Source organism: Mustela nivalis (assembly GCF_964662115.1).
Source record: "Mustela nivalis genome assembly, chromosome: 12".
Classification (NCBI taxonomy): Eukaryota; Metazoa; Chordata; class Mammalia; order Carnivora; family Mustelidae; genus Mustela; species Mustela nivalis.
Genome location: NC_139031.1, coordinates 2,749,795 through 2,771,834, shown reverse-complemented (window position 1 = coordinate 2,771,834; position 22,040 = coordinate 2,749,795). Strand labels below are relative to the sequence as shown.

At 57.3% G+C, this 22,040-nt stretch overlaps 1 long non-coding RNA gene across 1 annotated transcript; it reads left to right on the top strand.

Moving 5' to 3' along the window:
- Positions 1-2,437: 2,437 nt before the first annotated feature.
- On the top strand, positions 2,438-11,383 carry LOC309845246. Its single transcript, XR_014301158.1, has 2 exons — positions 2,438-7,980; positions 10,824-11,383. It is a non-coding gene; the product is annotated as an uncharacterized lncRNA (long non-coding RNA).
- Positions 11,384-22,040: the final 10,657 nt, after the last annotated feature.

Sequence of the window (22,040 nt, the reverse complement as noted above, 5' to 3'; positions counted from 1 at the left end):
CGGCAGGACCGGAGCCCCCAGTCCGGAGATGATGAGCAAAACAGAGCTCTCCACAGGGACCGAGCCAAGAGCAGCAAGAACAGGGACCACGGGGAACCACGGAGACCACGGGGGACCACAGAGACCACAGAGACCACGGGGGACCACAGAGACCACGGGGGACCACGGAGACCACGGAGACCACGGGGGACCACAGAGACCACGGGGGACCACGGAGACCACGGAGACCACGGGGGACCACGGGGACCACAGGGGAGCACAGAGACCACGGGGACACACCGCCCATCACCACATCTCACAGTGCTCCTGGGTGAGTTCCTGCATGTACAACATTGTGGGCAGAGAACAACATTCTGGTTTCTGTCATGCCTGAGGCTCACCGTTTCGGGAGGAGATGGATGGTAAGTCTCCTTCACATCTTGTTTTGCTGGTTTACCCCCTGTGGTTTGGTGAAAAGTGGCCAGAGGTCCACCACGGACCCTGTGAGTCACAGAGACGGCCGCGGGCACTGGATCCCAATGGAAATGGAATGATCCAGGGACCCAGCTGAAGGAGCCCAGGGCTTCTCTCCCCCACTGTCGGCGACCTAGGAGGTCGCATGTGGCTATGGCCTTTGGAAAGGTTTCCCAACACACCCAAGACTTGTGCATGGTCACAGGTCATTCCCGGTGTCGGACGCTGTCTGACTGATGACCTACACCACTGTTCCAGGCTGTCCCTGAGCCACAGAAAAATCCTCCCCTATGTCTTCCGGTACCATGCCCCCCCCAAATAAGACATAAAATAATTAAAGAAAACAATAAAGACGCAAGGCCCTGCAACCATCAAGAATTTAATTGCTCAGTTTTGACCTATGAGACAGAAAAGTCCCAAACTTCCTCAAGGTCAGGATTTTCAGTGTGAATAGGAAACCTGGAGAATTTAGAAAATATTTGCCTTCAATTATCATCAACAGTCATCATAGCAGGGGGCCCTACAGACCAGGTTGAGTCACATCAAGGGACTCCCATGCTTTTGGAGTCATAAAAATATAAGAAAATGATTAACCAAAATAATTAGAAATGCCTGGCAAGGTCAAGGCATCAGGAAAAGTCCTTGAGTAAAAAAACAGGACCCTGGGATTCATCTGAACAGAATCCGAAATATCTGGTATCCCGTGTCCGTGTTTTTGTTGGCGGGCACGACAGAGGCCAGAACCCGCACCCCCAGGGAGCGGCAGCGGAGTGACACAGAGCACAGCCCGCCTAACCCCTAACACCCTGACGGGACTGGAAGGCGTTCCTGACACGGCCGAGAAGCAGGCCTAAGCCAGTCTGAGCACCGACACAAGCGTAAGTTGAGAGGAGGCATAATATCATAAATTGTGCAAAAGGTCACCTGGAGACGCAGCCAAGTTCGAGGGAGGAATGGAACTGTGCACGAGAAACCAGCCGGGAGCACAGGCCAAGAGGCTGAGCGCGGAGAGCTGATCCGGCAGGGGCCAGGAGGCTGCGAGGACAAGCCGGGGGGGCCAGGGACGGCACAGTCCCAGAAAATGCCAGCTGTGCTGTCCACACCAAGCCCCGGCCACCTTTCCCACACGTCCCCAGCAACTGCCCACGCAGACAGCCTGCGGGCCTCTGGGGTCCCGCTCCAGGGCCCGGCTGGTGGCCGAGGGGCGGGCCACCTGCTTGCGGGCGGCGGGGATCGTGTCCTGTGTTGTGCCGCCTTGCTGCCCAAGGACCGTGGCCATCAGGTGCATTCCTGCCTGTCCCCTGCCGGGTCCTCGCACCTTCCACCCGCCTGTCCCTGCTGGCCCGGGGTGCACCCCTGCACAGACGTCATCCCACCAACTGGTCTGTGTCCCAACTCCCAGCTTCCCTGGGAGCTGCCCTCCTGGGGGGGCAACCACTGCGCTTTCCCATAGGATCGTTTAGAGACGTGGAGCCTTAATCCAGACCTTGGCCCTCACTGCTAAAAATCTTGTTCATGCTTATTTTTAGTCCTACTCTGTACAGTTAATGCAGTGTCCCACGAGTGTAATTCAGCAATGTCATCTGCTCCTTGGTGCTCGAGACCCACGTCCTCTCGATACCCGTCACACGCGGAAACTGTTCTAAAAGACACGGTTTCCTGGGCTCCTGGGGGGCTCAGTCGTTAAGTGTCTGTCTTCAGCTCAGGCCATGATCTCAGGGTCCCGGGGTTGAGTCCCGGATTGGGCTCCCTGCTCAGCAGGAAGCCTGCTTCTCCCTCTCCCTCTCCCCCTCCCCCTGCTCGTGTTCCCTCTATCTCTGTCTCTCTTTGTCAAATAAATAAAATCTTTAAAAAAAAAAAAAAAGCCATGGGTTCCTGGGGCTCCTGTGAGTCACAGCGTAAGGAGGGCCCTGCAGACACAGCAGTCGGAGGAAGGGGGAGAGTTTGGGCCAAGAAACACTCCCCTCGACTGTAGGAATAGTTTGTCTTCAGCTTTTATTTATGCCATAATTATTTTTTTTCTGATCAAAAAAGTAATGCAATTGTGTTGTGAAGAATTGAAACACCTGTTACATAAAGTTTTTGTTCAGGTGTGCTTGAAATTCACGTCTGAGAAATGCTGCACACAGTCATGTTAACACTCTGCTAGAACTTCCGTGTGCATGGTTGTGCGTGTTCGCATACACACGCACACATCAAGAGAGAGAGACGGTCTACACACAAGTTCTAAAAGGAAACTATCCCAAGGCCCAATCTTCTCGGTTGCGGTTTGGTTTTCCCTCCCTGTGTCGATGCTAATAGAGGGCATCACACTTGGGGCAGAGGCGGGGGACAGACGGGGACAGGGAGAGACAGATGTCCTATGGCCCAGGGGCCCAGGGCCCAGCAGGTGCTGGAGAGGTCAGTCCCGCGGTGAAACATGGGGGCCTGTGTCTTATGGGAACAGTAACTCCCTTTCTCGGGACGTGTGGCCTCTGCTCCTGGGCCGTTAATCTCATTCAAGGGGGCGAGCTCAACCAGCACCTGTCAGCCTGGGAAGAGAGGCCCTGCAGCCTCTGTCCACCCAGAACCTTGGTTTCCTTGTGCCAAAAGCATCTCCCCAAGTTTGAATACATACTCATGGGCTCGGGAGTTTTCCGTAAAGACTTCCTGGTCACACGGACCCTTCTTAGATCTAACGGACATGGCACTAAGTTGTGTTTAGGGTCAGTGGGACTCCCAGGGACCATGTCCACACCCATTCCCAGTCCCCTGTGTCCTCGCCCCCGTGCTTCCCACTCCAGCCTCGCACTCCGGGGCACAGCGGGGCAAGCCTCATGGGGGGAAGCCGCTGACCGCCGACTATCTCCACCAAGGTCACGGGAGCGTCTGAGTCCTTCAGTGGAATGACTCCTTCCTTAAGAGTGTGAATCGGGGGGACCTGGGGGGCACCGCGGTGAAGCGTCTGGCTCCTGATTTCAGGTCAGGTCATGATTTCGGGCTGGTGGGATGGAGCCCTGCTTTGGGCTCTGGGCTCAGTGGGGAGTCTGCTCTTTCTCTCTCCCTCTCTGTCCCTCCCCCCCAACAAAAGAAAAGAGTCAATCGGGCAGAGGTGGCCACCTGCGAGGATGGCACAAAGGCCAGCGCAGGGGGGCGGCATTTACTCTGTTTGGGCTCAGGAGCCATCGTGCACTGTAGGACCAGCAACACGGAGGCATCAGGGTCTGCTCCCACTTCCTGCTGGGTGCGCACAGGACACGGGGCACTGAGGGGGCAGACCAACGGCCTGGGACGAAGCTTTCTCCCTGGCCTGGGCGCACCCCAGACATGGTCACCAGAGGCAGAAGAGCCACCATGCTCTGTGTTCAGCAACTTGGCTTTTCCCCCAGCCAGCACTGCACACTCAGGATGGCTGTCTGTCTGTTGTCCCTCCGCCCTCCCCTCCGGCCCCCGTCCTAAATCTCAAAGGTGTGTCTGCAGAACATAAACCACAAGGACAGTGCCCTCTCTGCCAGACGCGACTGTCATCTTTGTCCAAGGATGACCAAGGTCCCCCCAGCTAGCAGGAGGTTTGGGTGTGAAGGATCAGACGTCCTTGTGATGGGACCTTGCTTCCCCAACTTCCTTCTCACCAAGCAAGCGTCTCTCTGTCCTGGGCAGGCGCGTACACACCTTGCTCGCGGGCCAGGGACCTCAGGGTGTTGCCCGTAGAACATGCTGGTGCCGAGCGCTCTCCGCTGCTCCCGGCCCGGGAGAGATGAAGCTCCCGGATATCAGGTCAGACAAAGCTTGACTTTGCATCTGCTCATGCGCATTGGACCCAGATCCGGCGTTTGGTTCTGGACCCACCAGGAGCAGTGTGTGAGCTCACGCAGCGGACAGCAGGAGGGACGAAGGGATGGCTCGCGGCGCCGTCTGGCGGGACCCACGTGCTCGGAGCAGCATCGCTGGGCTCAGACGGTGCCAATGCCTGACGGACCCTCTTCCAACACACCTGCTAGGCCAGCGAGGGCTGGTCACGGCCCCATCTGTTGGACGACACTCTAAACGCGGGGTCTCAGAACCGGGATGCCTCACTTCTGGGACTCCATAGGCAGGAGACAGGCTACAAACCCAGAGGGCTCCAAGGACAGCCCGGAAGGCGCAGGAGACAGAGCGGTGGAGCCTCAGCCCTTCTCTGCTGAAGCCTCCTGGAACGTGCCCCGTGGCTTCAGACTTGCTTAGGACCTGTGCCCGCTCCGCTTCCTCACCGTCTCCCTTTTGGAATGGAGCTGCGTCTCCCAGGCCCATCCACTGTTGTAGTTTGGAAGAGAAGAACCTATTTTCCGCAGGGAGAGGAGAACGTCCCGGGAACACGCACACACAGGGACCTGGCCCGACAGGGCAGAAAGTGAGGGGTTGCTGCTGGCCGGGGAGAGCCCGGAGCCCTGGAAAGATGGCACAGACCCTCCCTCTGCACCCACCAGACCAGACCTTCGAGGGGATACGTTTCTGTTGTCCTAAACTGTGAGGTCTGTGCAGTTTGTCCCCAGAGCCATCAAAGATGGACGCCCACGAGGGGGCTGTGTGCGGGACAGCTCTTCAAGGCACAGAGCTTCCCTTCACCAGTGCACGGCCATGGGGAAGCCACTGGGGAGGGCCTCACCAGACCCTTGCTCTGCTCAGACTGTCCCCCGGCTGCACACTCCATGTTACTTCCAGGAACACACAGAAAACCGCTCATTCTTGACCTGCCCACCCCATACTTGAAACCCTCCTCAGTGCCTGGGAAATCTCCCGACTTGGGAGACCACCCCCAAATGCAGCCACAGGAGGCAAGGGTGCTCCCCACTCCCTCCCCAGCCCCCCGTGCCAACAGGACACACAGCACCAACCAAACGCAGGGCCCTCCCGCCCGAAAGCCAGCCACTGCCAGGAGTGGTTCAAAAACAAGAGGAAAGTGCTTCTCTCTAAAAACACAGCAGCTGTGGAAGACGCAAAGCCTGTAAAATGCTGACACCCGTGACTAGGGCAGGTGCGGCTCCAAGCAGCAGAGCACTGACTACGGGAACCGAGGGAGCCGCCGCCACTCCCGGCTCGTGGATCCCGAGGAGTCATCCGAGAAGCTGTGTGCACCTGCGGGTCACCCCAAACTTCTGGGGTCAACACCATGGAGGGCAACCAAGCTCTCCCAGAGCTCTGCTCGGCATCACGGCCAGCAACACCAGCCGAGTGTGATGGAGCGAGCCCCAAAGCAGAGCTGGAAAATCTGGACTCAAGCCCTGCTACGTGGTTTGGGCCAATCCCTGGGCCTTCAGCTCTATCTGCCTGTTTCCTGGGTCGGCGTGTGGTTTAGGTGAGAGGGATACAGGGGCCGAGCGTAAAGCCAAGAATGGGACCTTCTCCCCGGGCCTCGCACCAACGCGAGCGGCGCCACGGGTGCAGTCTAGACGAGCCGGGCAGGGGGCAGCGGTGGCCAGGGTAGGAACGAGAGTGTGTGCGAGGCTGGGAGGACCCGGCAGTGGCCGGCAGTGGAGCGGGGAGCGTGGGGACCGGCCTGCTGGGCTCCCCGGGAGAGAGCAGATCAGCATCTGCATGGTGGGAACATCAGGCTGCCAGAGAGATCCCAGAGACCTCCCACCGCAAGTCACTCTACGGGCAGGCACAGTTCTTGCCTAAGCCAGGGAGCCTCAGTCCGGGAACACGTACCGTCACATGTGTGATGTGTGCTCACACACACACGTACGTGCACATACATGCACACATATGGGTGAGGTGGTCATACTTGTGTGCACGTGTTTGCATCCACATGTGTGGACAGATACACACGTGTATGCATGGGCATTGTACACATGCAACATGCATGTGTACACATGCAGAAATGTACCGTGCAGACACACACATGCATACTGTGTGCACAGACACGTGCTTTAGGACCCGCTGAGAGATTGCCGATCTGATGAGAGATGTTGCTAATTTGGGGAGTGACACCGTGCATACCAGTGGGGCAGAGAAAATGAGTCACGGGCCCCCTGCCCGGCCTGGAGTCAGTGGTTGCCCGGAGAAGGTATTTCCAGATCTGGCAAAGAACTGGTAATGATGGAGGTGGCCTGTCTTCCCTACTCCCCAATTCACCCAGCACTCGGGCCCGTTGCTCGCAAGTCCTCGTCCAAGTAAGTGCAAGGCAGCCTGGGCCCAGCCAGTTTAATGTCCTGGCTTCCTGCCCGACCCCACGCCCTCTGCTCTCCACTGACCCCAAGTTCTGCACAGGACCCTCCAGCCACAGCTCTTGGTCAGCTCCCAGGGCCTGCCCCCAGCCCCGCCCCACCACACACACTCCATCCTGCTGCTCTTCACACTTAGTCGTGGAAGCCAACTCAGCCATCGGTGTGAACAGGTTGTGAGCTCCCTGCAGGCCACGGCGCAGCTTGTCCCGTGTGCATCTCCCCCGTGGCGTGGGGCCCAAGGAGCACACGGCAAACCCTTGCGAAGTTAATTAATGAAGAAAAGCAAAGGGTGGCGCACAGGTCTCTGCTCCAAGCCGTTCTGTAGTAGAGTAAAACCTCTGTTGTGCTGCACGGAGAGCTGCTTTTAAAAAACTGTCCTTTGGTAGGTCTGAAGGCCAACGGTCCCCGCCCGATGAAACGACTGCAGGGACCGGATGATACAGTACAACTTCCTCTTGGTAAGCTCCAGCCTCAGTGTTATTTTCAGACCGGACACTGTTACTGCTTTTCATTTTGCAACTCTTGTCCCACGTGGTAACCGTGAACACAAACGCGATTTCCTGCGCTTATTTCCTTCAAGCAGGCTTGCTACACTTCCCCGTTCTCAGACCCCTGCAGTTCGGCCGCTCTCTGGGGGCTTTCCTGGGGGCTGCCAGGCTTCACTTACCTGCACTCAGCCCCAGGCCCCAAGATGCTGGCCCTATGGACCGGGTCCGGCCTTCCTTACCCTCCGGCTTCCAGTTAGGTTCCCTCCAAGAGCAAGGTCGGAGGCCCCAGTGGGAGAGTGGAGGGGGCGGGGAGATGACGTCAGCCTCTAGTGTCCCCGTCCGCCCTGGCGGCAGCTGTGTTCCTCCTCTGAAAGCCGCAGCCCCTCTCTGGGGCCCCAACAGCTGCAGCTCTCTTCCAGGTCTGCTAACAGCCCCTCACCTTGCCCCCCGAGGTCCGGCTGGGAGAGCTCAGAGACGCTTCCCCCGCCCCAGCCCGGGATCGTTCCCCACGCCGCCCTTCCCTCCCGGGGTGCCGGGAGCAGCTCCGCAAGAAGGAGCTGCGGCCCCAGGGGGGTGTCGAGCGTCCAGACCGATCCCAGGCCGCCTCCCCAGGGACCGCCCGTCCGGTGATCAGGAACAGGCTGTAGCAATTCCACCTCTGGCGTGCGGTTTGCTCGCGCCGTGGCCTGGACTCAGTCCGCACGGAGCCGTCCGCACGTGAGTAGAATGGAATTCCCGTCGTCAAGGACACCCCCGCCGGGGCGCGGGGACAGGGAGATACTGACAAGAAATGTGCCTCCGAGTCAACGAGGGAGCCCAGGAGAGAAGTGCCGTGGCAGAGACAGCGGCTCGGGGTAGGTCCGCGCAGGGGGCCATCAGGGCAGGCAGGGAGGGAGCCGTGGGAGGACACGGCGGGGGACACGGGAGGACACGCGGAGCCCCAGCAGCGGGCAGGCGGGCTTCCCGTAACCCTTCAGAAAAAACGCCCTCGGTCGCTAGTGCTCAGGGTGGCGGGGGTACTGGGGAGCACAGCAGCAGAGGGGCGGCCGGTGGAGAGCCCTCTCTCCAGGACACGGGGACACGCCCGGCTGGCGGGGATCCCAGCACAGGTGCGACCTCTTGTCCTCCGCACCTGCTGGCTTCTTGGGGCTTCCGGCACAGGTCGTCTGCCAACTGAAAACAGCGGTGCCCGCTGGAAGGGCCTGGATATTTGGGTCACTTAGATGACACACTTTGCTGTGGTATTTCAGGGAAGAAAGTTTGCCTAAATTTACTGGAAAAGGTGTCAATCCTCAACTAAGGTATTTCTTAAAGGACGTGAATGGACCAAAACCCGTGAGGGAGCCCCAGAAGTCTGAGAAACTCTGTCCTCTTTCCCTCCCAAACAGACGGCCTCAAGTTCAACGGCGTCTTCCGCGGGTTCCCCCTCCTCTCCTCGAAGCCGGACCAGACTTGAAATCACGGACGTCAGTGAGGATGGAGACGACACAGTCGATCAATGCTGACACACACACGTTCTGGAACAGCCGGAGCTTTCAAAATCAGTTAGCATCCCGTTTCTCTCGGTCAAGAAGAGAGTGTGCCTCTTCGACACATGGGTGTTGCAACTCGGTCACTGACCCCTGCGGACACCCAGCAGCCCCCCCACGTCGGCCCGAGTCCAAGCCCCTGCCACCCAGGCGGCGTGGAAGTTGGAGCTGTCTATTCACTAATACGTCGCTGGGTCTTGAGCCGTGGGTCTGCAGACCTTGGGGAGAGGGAGGAGGGGCACTCTCTCCCTGTTTTGTGGCCTAGCCGGGCCCACCTGACGCCGCTGGAAAGCAACACACTCCCGGCTCCAGGACACAGAGGCCACGTGCAGCCGGACATCCTGAGCACCTATTTGTGCCAAGTATTGGGGGGAAGCCACCGAGGGTTGCAACACACGCCCCACTTTCAAAGGGTTTCCAGTTTGCAGGTGCCCATCAATGAGGGCAAGACGTGCAAGACATCAGGAGAGGACCAGAGCCTCTCCCCCTGAGAGCATCCCAGGAGACCTCGGAGCCCAGCCTGGAAGAGTGGGGCCAACCCCCTTGCCTCGGCTCTAGAAACTTACCTCTCATCCACACAAATAATGCTTCACTTTTGCCTCGTAATCCATTTCAGCACTGGGCAAACGGGCCAGATTTAACACCTTGTGATGACTTTTTGATTCTTAGTATGCTTCCACTACGGGGGCTCACTGAGAGCGGGAGCTGAGAGGTACCCGCATCCCTAGACACCTAACACAGGGTCCCGCCTGACCCGGGTGCCCCGGACACTTGGTTACCTACAGTATATGGCCACGGGCTCTCCGCACCGGCTCCTTCCCAGGAAGTAAGTTGCAGCTAGAGACTTTCTATCCCTCTCCAGCCGGCTGCCAGCGTCTCAGGGAAAAGAAATCCAGGAAAAGACTAGGCTGAGAGCTGGCAGCGTAATGTATATTTTGGATGAACATTTTTATTTTTATTTATTTTAAAGATTTATTTGAGAGCAGGGGGCGGGGGTAAGCAGAGAGAGGATCTCGAGCGGACTCCCCACTGAAGATGGGTCCGGAGGTGAGGCTCGACCCGCGGCCCTGAGATCATGACCTGAGCCGAAACCAAGAGTCAGACGCTCGACTGACGGAGCCAGCCAGGCGCGCCGACGAAAGCGTTCATGCAACCGTTTCCGCTTTCCGAACTAGTGCTCAAGTTCACACGGCCGAAGACAACCGAAAAGGCCAAGGATTACAAGTTCCCCAGACCAGCAGGACCAGCTCAGCCTGAGGACGGGCTGGAGCAGACCCGGGCCTCCCAGGCCTGCCTGATGGGCGTCGAGGCGAGCTGAGCTCCCCAGGTGACGGGAAGGGACACTGAAGTTTGAACAGCCCCACTTTAAAGAACTTCAACTAAGACACTGGCCACCTTATCTGTACGAAAACAGAGAAGCTGGGGGTACACATCCCCCCCCAAATTAAGTGCCCCCGCCGTCCTCCAAAGGTTGATGGTGTGACCACCTCTCAGCAGCATGCTGGGGTCACCGAGAAGAGGGCTTCTGGGGCCAAGTTCCTGGAAGCTGTCCTCTCTCTGCTTTGATGTGTCAAAGGTCTCCCAGCTTAGCAGAGGCACCGGATCAGTCAGTAACACGGAGCCTAACCTGCTGACGCAGGAGACAAGGTCATGACCAGGGCGGGCAGGGAAGGTGAGGCATTGGGGACACACACACACACACACACCCCTGGCCTCCAGCCCTGAGCTGGGCCACCGAGAGCCCACAAAACACTCACACTGGGTGGAGTAAACCCATGTCCTCGTGATAGCGAAGCCACTGCTTGCACCACTAACGTTTCCCTGGGGGGAGGTGGGGGCCGCGGCGGGCGGGGAGGAGCCCCCGGGGCTGGGGAGCAGCAAGCTTGCCCTCGGGCGCCCAGGGGCTGTCCACACGTTCTGCACGGTCCCAACCTGAGACAGAGGCAGGTTCTCACGGGGGCTCGGAGGCTGCCTGGGCGCGCGGCCGAGAGCGCAGAAGCCTCCATCTGTGTCTACCGAGCTTCAACCTTCCCGCGGAGAGACGGCCGGGACTGCAGCCAGGCTCGAACACGCTTCTCACCTTATTTAGGATTTTCCCATAGTTTAGTTTTACAGAGAGTCATACAGATCTTTTTCTCATTATGATGTCTTTACCTTCTTTCTTCCAGGGGTTTATGCAAAAACTGCTTCAAACAGCGGGAACCGAGAATGGGAGGAGGGAACCGGACTCCTGGAGCGGGGAGTGGTCTGCGACCTCGCCTCGGGGTTTCTGGATCACCTCCTGATGCGTGAGGAAAGCTGGGTACCAAGGAGAAGTTTAGGCCTCCAGCTCCCAGGATGAGGGGCTGAGTCAGAACCGGGCCTCTCTGACTCAGAGGCGGAACTGACCCGACAGCACCCTGCCTTCCGCAGTAATGTGCATGCGCGCACACACACATACACACACGCGCGCGCGCGCAGTCCTTCGTTGCGGACGCACAGAACGTTCCAGTAAGAACAGTAACACGGTAAAGGTGACTCTTGGACGTAACCAGGGGCTCAGGGAGCAGATACGTCTGGCTCTTCCTGTGTCTTGCTCTGTGAAAGGAGCGAACTGAGCTGTATTCCAAATTGAACCTTTCATCCCATTTCCTCCGCAAGGATCTCGTGTCTGAAACCCATTAATAAAAAGATTAGGAGCAATGCTACGGAAACAGGCATATTTTAAATAAAGTAGCATGCTATGTAAGCCATCATATGTTCACCATCCAAAACGGTGCCTACAGCGTCGGCATGGGAGGCTACAGAAGACGCCCACGCTGCCCCACGACGCCCCGGGAGGAAGGGTCTGAGACAGCGGCTCTCCGGCTGGGGTCCCGAGCGGGGACAGGTCCCGAGCCTGTCTGAGTCTTCTGGGACTTTTCAGGAGCACAGAGGTGGGGGCCCAGCACAGACCGCCCCAGCAGAACAGCCCGGGGAGTGGGGCCTTGGCAGGGCCTGTCTTGCCCCCTCCTCTTGTACACAGACCTGCCCGATACAAACGAGGCGTCTGGCTTTCCGTCTGCAGCGAGTCTGAGCTAAACACTGCTCCCGTCCAACCTCTTGTCACGCGCCTGTGGGCTATGCCGTCCAGCCCCCCTGGCTTTGACGGGCAACCGTTTCCACCCCATGAAAACCACAGGCTCCTCTATGAAAGGACGCTTGTGCGGGGCAGTGACAGAACTGTTAGTAACAAAACCAACAACGTCCCACAAACGTGGTTTATTATCACCAGTGTTGTGTACTGTGAAGCCAAGTAAGGCTGTGACAAATGTCGTTACAAAACATGCCTCACTCGGTACTGAGAGTTGAAAACCAAGGCTCTAATAATCAGGGGCACTTGGAAGGTTCTCAGGGTTCCCCAGTAGCTGAAGCCCCGGCTTTTTTTTTTTTTTTTTTTTTTTAAGAGGAACTCATTTTATCCTTCGTAAACAGTCTGATTTAAATTAACTAACAGGGCGCCTGGATGACTCAGCTAGTTGGGCGACTGCCTTCAGCTCAGGTCCTGATCCTGGAGTCCCAGGATGGAGTCCTGCATCGGGCCCCCTGCCCAGCAGGGGCCACTTCTCCCTCTGCCCCCCTGACAGCCTCCCATGCTCTCCCCCCTCACTCTCTCAAATAGAAAAATAAAACCTTAAAAAAAAAAAAATCTAAATTAAGTGACAAAGGGGCCACTTGTCTACACCCAGGAAGGAGATGTTGAAAAGTTTCTTGAAGAAGCCTTCAGCAAATTTATTTATATTAAAGGGAATTTGAACTTTAGGAAACAGCAGAAAAGGAGATTTTGAAGGTATGAGGAAAGGGGTATTGGAGAACTAGGGCATCTCAGGAGAGGTGGAACCATCACCGCAGCCACTCCCCACCCCCACCCCGACCCTGCGTGCGCAGAAAGGCTGAGCGAGGAAGTAGGAAAATGAAGATGATGTTGCTTGGCCAATGACAGCCAGTGACAGCAGAGTCTTTGCCTGGGACGTGGGAAGCCAACCACTGTGGTTACTTCTGCAGACGCCGTGACTGGGGGAGGAGGCGGGGGTGCAAGGCGGTGGGGGGGTCGCCCTGCGGTGGGGGCTGGGCCGTCCCCAGCATGGGAGTCGGGAGAAAACCCTTCATGTGGCCGCACCTCCCCAGGACTCAAACCAGTTGTGCCGAGCGGCCCTGTGTTCTCTGCTGGGAGGGGTCGTGCCTACTCACAGGAAGCATGTCTGCGACCCCGTCTTCCTGAGAAAAACGCCCTCACCATGTGTTGCCTTGCTAGTCGCTTTCCCAGGGACTAGCCTATCATTTTGACGCCTTAATACTTTGGTCTTTTCATTGGCTCATGGGGGCTGGCTTCCGTTTCTGGCGTAACTCCTACAATAGCAGCCCTACCCACGCCTCTCCCTGGCTTGAGAATAAAATCTATCCCTATCAGTATTCACAAACATGTGTTTCTGCGGTGGAAAACAAAAATTATCGGGTCAACACCGATTCTCAAAAGCGCAATCCCTGCTCTCCAATTTCATTACCTGAACGCCTTTCGTGCCCCAAACCGTCACCTGCCTCACGCACTTGAGTGTCATTGTGAAGAAATCGATAAAAACCTCTTTCCCATGATTTTAAATACCTCTTTTCTATGTCATGATACCAAAATTAATGTATTTCCCTGGTTTCTTTGTTAATAATAACAAACCTGCCACTGGGGAGTATGAATTGTTACCCAAAGGATACAAAAACACTAATTCAAAGGGAGACCGACACCTCGATGTTTTGCAGCGTCGTCCACAATAGCTAAGTTACGGAGACACCCGAAATGCCCATCACTGCTGAATGGATAAAGAAGATGTGGGGGAGATGCCCAGATCCAGACAGAGACACAGAGCTAGGACGGGCTGTTACTCCGCCGTCACAAAGAAGGAGGTCTTGACATTTGCCAGGAGGAGCCGGTGCCGGAGAGTATTGTGCGGAGTGAGATTAGCCGGAGAGACAGGTACCGTATGATGTCACTCGCGCGTGCAGTAAGAAACAAAACAAATGAGCAAAGGGGGAAAGAGACCAACAAAAGGCCAGAGACTGAACTACAGAGACCTGACGGTCAGTGGGGAGGGGGGGGCGAGAATTAGGGAGGGCCCTGGTCCCGGTGAGGGGAGGCACACAGGGCGGAAGCCCCACGCCGCACACCTGACGCTCTCCTCACGCTGCCCGTGAGCTAACGGGAACGCAAGTAAAAGAATAAGATTCATCGACGACAAGAACCTATGATCGCTCTTCATCTTCACCACAAGTGTCCCGTTTCAAATGCTTTTCCTGCGGCACACGTATTCCGGAACGAGCTTGGGTCGACCACCTCACTTTGAGACAAGCTTCCCAGACGCTGAGCTGGGGAAGCCCAGGCCGGTTTGCAGGTGCTGGGGACCGTGTGGCCATCACGGGCACCGCAGGGGACCCACCAGCCCCGACTGCAGCCCTCAGGGCACCGCCAGAAAGTGCTGCAGCCGACTGCGGGTGAGAGGGAATGAGAGGCCACCGGCAAGGCGGCGAGGCAGGACCCAGGAAAGGTCTCTGTGCACGCTCGTGGGTCGCCTGCCTCTCTTCTTTGTAACACGATGGCTGCTTACGTTGAAAAACTGTAACATGACAGGGCTCAGACCGGTGGATGACGCGTGTGGCAAGAGTGGGGCGTGGAGGACAGAACTTTTACATTGGCAAAGATTTTACCTTCAAGTGAGATGATGTGCTAACTCGAAAGAGACGGGGAAGGATGGATATTGCAATCCCTACAGCAACGACTGAAAAAACAAACAAACAACAAATAAAAATATATAGCTTCAAAAGACAACGATAAACTAAAATGGAATTCTGAAAATCAAGCAACTCTAAAGAAAAGAAAGGAAGAAGAGAGGAACAAGGCCACGGAGGAGGAGGAGGAGGACAGACCTCAAACTGCACCAATAACTACAATAAATTACAATAAACACAGAGGATTAAACTCACCAAAGAAAACGCAGCACAGAAAGTGGATTTTACAAAGGGAGTCTGGGTACAAGAGCTGCGTTCTAAGTGCGAACACGGCGGAGGCTGAAAGCAGACGGGGAGAGGGCCCCCCGCCACACCGAGCGGGACCCGTCACCCCGTCACGGTGCTGAAGGCAGACGGGGAGGGAGCAGGGGGTCACCGGAAACAGGGGAGCATTTTGTAACAGCAAAAGGGTCCACACAGCACCAAGCCCTAACGATCATAAATGTGTATGCACCCAATAACAGGGCTTCAAAATACACGTGGCAGGGACCAGGAATTTGCACTGGCGCCGCACGCCTGCGGGTGGTGTGCAGACACGCATTCTCGACTGAACCATGGACAGATCAGGAGGAAAACTGGAGCTCCCGAGTAGATCTGGTCGACTCAGAAAATCAGACAAAGCTTTCCATCCCACTCTGTTTGTGCTGGCAGTGACACCTCGCAGGGAGCTGCGTCCTCCACGTCTGGTTGCAAAGGTTTAGTGTTTTTTGCTGCTGAATGGGTCTGGGAAGAGAAGCTGACTTTGACCCCAGGCACAGCACAGGTCGCTCTGAAGGCATTCCAGTCTCCCTTAGAGATAGGGGTCATGTGTGGGGAGGTCACAAGTCACCCAAACACCCAAACACCTAGTGGCTCTGTCCTCGTTGGGTGTGACCCTGAGTGGGATGAGGAGGTTTATCTCTTTTATCAACTCTTAAACGTACAGAAATTGCATATCCCAGCATCTCCCCTACTGAGGAGGCAAGCAGTCCAATACTTAACTATAATTAATAAATTACAACTCACAAAAGTTTCCTTATTGCAAAAAGGAAAAAGAATCCCATGAGCAAGATTCAACAGTCTGTTACTCAGCCAGATTACACACAGAGCAGCAACAACTAATCTCACACCAACGAAGCATAACGACCCCGTTCGTTAATGAGCTTTATACACTGTTTTGTTTTCATAAAGCCCCTGAATATTTAAGATTATAAGCAATTTAAGGGTTTCTTGTTCAACCACAGATTTAAGCTCAGCTCTGATGGCTTAAAAAAATAGGGAAACAAGAAATGATTACGGATGGAAAGCAGAAGGAGAGCCAAGGGTCCCAGGAGAGAGTGACGAAGCTAGCGTCAGTGGTGACATGGTCACTGGGACGCGTGGCTCACAACTGCACCCGAGACACAGCTGAGAAGGAATATCAATTCCAGCGTCCGAAACCAGACTGAGCGCTTGCGATCAAGAATGGCACACGTACTTAGCTGAGTGTGCAACTCGATTGCTTTCTCAAAAGACAATGCCGGGGTGCCTGGGGGGCTCAGCAGGCTGAGCATCTGACTCTTGGTTTCAGCTTAGGTCATGATCTCATGGAGCTTGAGATCGAGCCTGAGACCGAGCCCCAGATCGACTCCGTGCTCAGCGGGGAGTCTGCTGGATTCTCTCCCTGCACCTCCTCCCCTACTCCCTCTCGCTCACATACATGCTCCTCTCTCTCAGATAAATGGGTAAATCTTTATTATCCTAAGGAAGAAGAAGAAGGATATGCCTACGTATACAGCTGTGAGGTTATTTCTCAAACCTCTGTTTATGATCACGAAAAACAGGAGGCTGTCTGTGAATGCCCAGTGATTGGACAGGCTGAGAAATTTGTCACACACACCCACACCCCATGTGACCAGTAAACATCGATGTGACCGATACGACCGGGATGATGTTGACCCCGGGCTATCAGACTGTTCGAGGCAGGAGTAAACAGAAACAAGATAACAAGATACTATGCATAGTATAATGCTAACTGTAAAAACTCCCCCGTAAGTTCACAAGTGTAATTATACGTGTTAAAGATCTGGTCATTCGCCTATAGCAGAGTACTCACCGAAATCATCTCTGAGTTTGAGGATTATAAGCCATTATTTTCTTGTTTTTACTTCTTCTGACTTTCCTATGTGCACATGAGTTATTTATGTAACGACATACATGCAGATTTTTTTTTAGGGGGAGCAGAGGGAGAGGGAGATAGAAAAAGACTCCGAGGCAGATTCGACACCCAGCACAGAGCCCCAACAAGGGGCTCGATCTCACGACCCTAAGATCGTGACCTGAGCCGAAACTAAGAGTCAGACGCTTCACCAACTAAGCCACCCAGGAGCCCCGACATACACACAAAATTTTAATCAACACACCAGGGCATTTCCTACTTCTAAGGTCCTTAAATTCTTTGTTCCAATGAAATCTCCATAGTGTTTCAGACTATTAGTAAATATTTTCTCTAAACTAGGTCAAGTCAAGCCCAGTCACTTCCCTCTGAGGTCCCCGCTCTCAGCAGAGTGGGTACCGTCCAGGGTTCAACTGTGTCTCCCCGCACCTGTGAAGGTCACCTTATGGAAACAGGGTTGTCGCAGGGGGAATTCGCAAAGACGCGGCCCCCCGCAGTGGACCGGTGTGTTCCTAAGAAGGGGGGGAGCACGGAGAGGACACCCCCGAGCAGGAGACGGCCATGTGGGGACACGGACGGGCAGAGATGGGAGAGAGGTGGCTGCTGGCCGTTGCTAGAAGCCAGAGGTGCAAGGAAGGATTCTCCAGGAAAAACTGTAGAGGAGCGTGACCTGCTGACAGCTTGATTCCCACTAATCTACTTTCCATAATCCCCTACCTACGAATCCGGGCACAGCACCAAGACACGGCAGTTCTCATGGGACCTAGAGCGTTGCCAGTATTCTGGGTGGCTCAGTGTCTGTGTATCCGTACCCCCAACTCACGGTAGTGGCCTGCCAACAACACTTTGCATGCTTCCCCGGAAGAGTCTGCACGCCCACAGCAGCCACCACCAGGCCTTGGGGCACTGTCAGAGGCGTCCCTGTCTCCCCATCCGGTCTTGCTGTCCTCAGAAATTTCTGGAAGCCTGTTGCTGGGAGGAGGACCAGAAGAGGTGGTGGTGATTCCACCAGGCCCAGGGAGGAAACCACCCCTGCATCGTCGGGGAAAGATCCGACGAGGACTCCCAGGAGGAGCCTGGGTGAAGGGAGAAACAGGGCAGCCAGGCATCCAAAGACCAACGAAAGGGAAAGTCACCCCCCTCTGACCCCCGGGGGCTGATGGAGCTGGGGGGGCAGCTGGAGGGGCCTCCCCCCCACAGCGGTCACCCAAGCCAGAGCCCACGTGCCATCAGCCAGCAGGAGTGTGGGGAGACGCAGCCGGCAGGCGGCCGTCTGCAGGGGCCGGGCAGGGCAGAGACGGAGCCGGGGGGAGAGCAAATGGGCAGTAGCCGGCGCAGGTGGCAGTAACCTTGGAGGAATGGTCCTTACTGAACCCTGCCCAGGGGAGAAGCTGAGGAAGCTGTACAGACCCCAGAGCCTTCCTGCCATGCAGGCGGCATTCTAGCAAACGCGAGTGCTCTGCGCGTAGAGGTGACCAACACGGGACATCAAGAGTCGGGCGCGCACGGCAGAGGGGAAGGAAGCAGGGTGCAAAGAGAGAAGGGAGCCTGACCAAGGCTTCTACCGCCCTTGACGCTGCTCTGGTCCCTGGCCACGAGGTCGCCGACAGCATCGCACAGGGCGCCGGGCCCTTCCCCTCCCGTGTGGCTCCCTCCGCTGTGTCTCGCCAGCCGAGGGGCTGCAGAATTCAGGCCCCGGTGCAGTCACACGCACAAGGAAGCGCCAGGCCACCCGTCCCTGCCTCCTTCCAACTTGTTCTCACACCTGTCTGTGTTACGGCGAGATCCACGCAGTGGACGACTGACCGTCTTCGCCATGTGTGTCTCGTTCTGTGGGGCCGAGTACGTTCACGGTGTTACGGTGTTACGCAGCCGCCACCACTGTCCGTCCCCAGAACTTTCCATCACCCGCAGCTATAACTCGGTCCCCACTGAACATGCGTCCCCCTCCCCCAGCCCCTGGCACCTGCCCTTCTGCTTTCTGTCCCTGCAGATTTGGCTCGTCCAGGGGCCCCTTACTGACTGAGCCACAAGGCGTTAGTGCTTCAGGGACCGGCTTATTTCTCGAGGCAGAAAGCCCTCAAGGTCGGCCACACGGTCCCAGCGGCGGCCTCTCACTCTTTTCCACGGTAATAGTCCCCCACGTGTCCACACCACCGCGTCTCAATCCCTCCTGCATGTGGGAACAGCGGGCCGCCCGCCTGGCATCCCGGCGGCCTCTCTTAGCATTGCTGCCGTCACGCACGTTGTCCCTTAGGGTCCTGTCCCCAGGCCCCCCCACTCCAGCCCAGACCTGGCTGCATGAACAGCACGTGCTTTCCCCGCGGGGCTCTCCGGGTCCCCAGCAAGGGCAGGCCGTGCACGCCGCCTGCTCGCGCAGAGCGCTGGTTCTCAGCAAGCACAGGGATGCACGAGGGATTAACAACAGCAAACACAGGGAAGTCCCAAACCTCCCACCGCCCTGCGGGAGTCACTGTCCCCCGCCTACAGCCCTAGGCTCACTTCTAAGGCAGAGGAGGCACGGGGAGCAAGGTCTTCCCACCTTCAGTTCTGAGAAGGGGATGCTCTGTCCCACCCACATCCTCTGGGCTCAGGCACCTACGACACACGATGAGCTGATGACCCATTTCTCCCTCCCAGGCCCGGGTCTGAAGGGACATGCAGCCTGGGCTCTAGGCTCCCTGGGACTCTCCGGGCCAAGGGGCCCATCCCGACAGGCACAGCGCCCAGCAGCAGGCACCCCTGTCTGGGGCCGAGGGGAGAGGTGGCATGGCCAGCCACCGCGCCCACCCCAGAGCCCCCCAATCAAAGCCCCCTCTGACCCCACCCACCCCAGTCACTGTCACTCCATGGCCTGCTTCCCTGCGACATAAGTGATGCCTCCCCGTCTGCCCCTGCAGGTGTCCAGTCTGTGGTCAGTCGTCTTCCAGAGCCAACAGCGTGAGCGGGAGCCGGAGCTCACAGGACGCCCGCAGCCCGTGCATTCACGAGAGGCCTCCCCCGAGGAGCGGCGGCCGGCGGGGTGGGGCACGCTTCCGGAGGACGGACACGGCTCTGCGGGCATTCGGCGTCCAGCTTGACGGCGACACCTGGCTCGGCCCGGCCGTCAGGTGCACACCTGGAGCCCGCCCGGCATCTCCGCGGAAGCGCCGCTTTCTCGTCTCCCGAGCTCTTACACTGTGCGTCATTATAATAAAATCTTTATAATTCTCTATAAAGAGATGGGAAGTGACCGGAAAACCTTTTCCTGCACGCACAGCTTTGCTGTCTATTCCTGGCGAAGGACTTTAAAAAGCCAAGAAACAAAATGGCTTGAGCTTAGCCCACGAACCCCGTACATTTATCAGGGTATAAGCACCGCGGCTGCAACAGGACAGCGGGAACCAGGCGACGCAGACGGGAGTCGGCCCTCTCGCCCGCGGCCCCCGGGCTTGGTGCTTCACGCCCCTCCCCACGCCCCCCAGGACCCTCCGGCTCTGCACCGTCTTGCCTGCGTCGCAGCAGCCGGCTCACTTCTCGTCCACGCTCGCGGCTGGAGAACAAACACACTCCAGGAAACCACCTTGTGCGCAACCAGGTGGCCCCGGAACTCTTCACGGTGCACCTGCAACCACCCCAGCCGCGGGGAGAGTCACGTAGGACCACGCCCGACTGCAAAGGAGCCTGGGAATTGTGGTCTCTACCTGGTGGCCTGTTAGTAAATTCCCCTTCCTTGTGTATCTTAGCTACAGCGGTGCCCGCATACTTTGTAAACACACGAACATATTCGGGATGCAAGCTAAGCTTGTTGTAACCCCAGGGAACACATGGCCAAAGAAGGTCTGGAGACACGAACCCACAGGATCAAGGCTAAGCTTCTTAGCAAATCCTTCTTCAGAGTCTGACCCAGCTACTTTCTGCCGCTTCTGCAGGCTTCATCCCAACATGCCCAGCCATGCTTGGAGACCTCGGGCCAACTTGCCCCTCAGTGCCTTCCTCCCACAGTCCCCTCCTTCCACACTCCCCCTTCTCCTCACCGCACACCGGCCGGCCCCTCAAGCCCTAGGCAAATGTGCCACCCTCGGGGGAGTGTTTTCTAACTTCTAACCGTTGGACTTCTGTTCCCCAGCATTCTGCGAGCCCCTGGAGGAAACCAGAGGAAACCAGCCACAGTGCGTGGAAATGGTGTCCCCCCCTCTCTAGCAGGCAGAGCAACAGACTCGGCCCTTATGTGCGCATGCCAACCGCTGCGACCTGTGGACGTGTCGCCCACCATGGCGGGGGCCTTTGCACATGTGACGGAGGGTCCTGAGACAGCCCCATTGTCCGGAGGTCCCGTGTGAGCATCAGGGGCCTGAGAAGTGAATGCGGACACCGCAGAATTGGAGAAGGAGGTCTAAGGACGAGAGGCGGTGGGCAGACTGGCACTCGCAAGGGGCCTTGAGCCAAGGAGCGGGGCTGGTCTCGAGAAGCGGGTTAGGCAGAGAAGTGGGTCTCCCCACGGAGCCCCAGCCAAGCAAGGCCCGCTGACAGAGTGCATTCCGCTCTCTGAAACCATTTCCGACGTCTGACCCCCTGAACTCGAAGATGATAAATTTCTGCTGGTGTACGCCTCTAGGTTCGCGACAGCCTGCTCCCGCAGCCCTAGGCCACGCACCCGGCGCCCTTCTCCGCGAGCCCAGGGCTCCCTGTCGTGTGCTGAGGCCCGAGCTGCCTGCGTGTCCTGCGCAGTGTACACAGCCGGTGCTCAAGGATGGTTTGTGAGTGGAACCTGGGGTGGGGCTGGGGGAGGGTAGCGGCCTCAGACGCCGACAGACTGGATTTGAGTCCCTGCTCGGACTTTCGTCGTGTGAGCAGATTCCCGAATCCGGGACTCGGTTTCCTCGCCCGACAGAACACGTGACACCTGCTTCAGGTGTTTGCAAGGATTAAGTAAGATGTGATATTGGCCCTTTGTGTTCTGGGCGATAACCAAGGAGATCAAGGCCCTGAAGCTCGAGGCCCTCGCTGGGTGGGGGGGGCCGGGATGCTCTGTGGACCTTGCCTACCCCCACCCCCCACCTGGCTCCTCGTGTCCCAGATGTCTGGGCGTCCTCCGGGCACACCACTCCCCTCACCACACCCACGTGAGCCTGCCTTCACCCTCCCCTGGAGCCCCGGCTGCGGTGACCAGCTCTCTGGGACCCCCTGCCCCGTAGCCGTCCACTGTGCGGGTGCCTCACCTCCGTGCCCGGGGCCTTCACCTGGCATTTTATCCTCTCCTGGCTCGGAGGTGCCTCGGGGGCAGAGCCGTCGCAGGGATGAGGGAGAGTTAGAAGGAGCGCAGGCAGGGACCCGGGACCCGCCCTCAGAGGAAATGCCCTGCAAGGAGCCTCCACCCTTCCCCACCTGACAGGGGAGGTGACAGAAACCCCACAGGATGTGACAGGGGAGGTGACAAGAATCCAATGGGAGGACCAGCACAGGGAGGGTTAATCAG